We start from the raw sequence: 207 nt of genomic DNA on the forward strand, positions 1-207 counted from the left end.
TTGCTGCTGTTCCTGTTCCTGCTGCCGCTGCTGCTGCTGCTGCTGCTGCAGGCAATGGCACATGCGAAGCAGCCCGCTGTGTTAGCTGGCGCTGCTGCTGCTGCTGCGATCGGCTCGAGTGGGTGTCTGGGGGTCCATGCTGCTGCTGCTGCTGCTGCGATTGCTGGTGTTGCTGCTGCTATTGTTGCTGCTGCTATTGTTGCTGCT

Source organism: Eimeria mitis, genomic scaffold (genome assembly GCF_000499745.2).
Source record: "Eimeria mitis Houghton genomic scaffold, Emh_scaff2107, whole genome shotgun sequence".
Taxonomy (NCBI): Eukaryota; Apicomplexa; class Conoidasida; order Eucoccidiorida; family Eimeriidae; genus Eimeria; species Eimeria mitis.